Source organism: Camelus dromedarius, chromosome 2, assembly GCF_036321535.1.
Source record: "Camelus dromedarius isolate mCamDro1 chromosome 2, mCamDro1.pat, whole genome shotgun sequence".
NCBI lineage: Eukaryota > Metazoa > Chordata > Mammalia > Artiodactyla > Camelidae > Camelus > Camelus dromedarius.
The window spans coordinates 14,270,513-14,271,689 of record NC_087437.1 but is presented as its reverse complement, the minus strand read 5'-3'; positions in this window follow the sequence as shown (position 1 = coordinate 14,271,689).

Here is a 1,177-nt window from a genome sequence, read left to right as displayed (position 1 = left end):
TGGACATTTAGGTTGCTTCCATGTCTCAGCTATTGAATATCATCTCTCTTTTATACAATCATTACTGTTCCTTCACCAGCCTCCAAGTGAGATGTACAACAGTCACTATGCACGTTCAAGTCCAGGGGACATAGTTCTTGCACTTCTAGTCTTTGCAGCTCCAACTTGTCTGAAAGGGAACGAGTAGGTATCTCCCTTTTTGCTCTAATGGGAAATGGAGGGGAATCATCCTAAAACTCTCTGCTCCTATAAATTAACTTCAAAGAAATTCTTTTTTAAAAAGATCTAGGCTTCTCTTTTATAGGTTGAACTTAGATGAGGGGCTTGGAGTCACAGGGTAGACTTTGCTGTCTCTCAGCAATCCCTGTGGCGATCTCCCTGGCCTTCTCTAGACCATGTAGGCACATTGAGGCAATAGAAAGGGTCCCATGTGACGTGATATGCTTGTCTTCCCTTGAAGACTGGGTTTGTAGCCTCTTCAACTCCATATTCCCAATGTCTGGCTCAGAGTAGAATTGCAGTAGATTCCAGAGAATGATAACTAATTGCTGTGCACCACGATACACTTATGATAGAGCCGTAGCAATGTGCTCTGTTACAGAAGTAGGGAATGGCCAAGTCTACTTGAGGACATTAGGAAAGGCTCATGAATAAGAAATTTTCCCTAAAAATGTGTCCTGCATCATCAGTTAATTTCTAAGGAAAGACATAAATTTTCTCTATTTTTGACCATTCTATTGTTTCATAGAAGAACATAATGAATATAAATAAGAAAATATTTTTATCTACCATCATTTTAAAACATCAAAATTTACAGTAATGCTCACATCAGGCTTTTTCTGAAGTTAACGTTTGAAACAAGAATGGTTATAGCTTTAAGTAAACAATTAAAAATCCATTTCCAAAAGTATTGTCTAGGGCCTTTCTTGATTGAAAGTAACAGAAACCCCTTGGATTTAATTTTAGCTGAAAAATGAGTTTATTATAAAGATGACAGTGGTCATCATGGAACCAAAAGGCAAATCTGTAGCTGGATTTTAGGAACACACTGGAACCTGAGACTACCTAGAATGCTCTGGTGAAGCCCCAGTTCCCTCCCATACTCTTTCCCAGCTTGTGGTCCACATGGTTCAACAGCTACTCTTAATGGTCTCTAAGTTGACACATGACTAGTTTC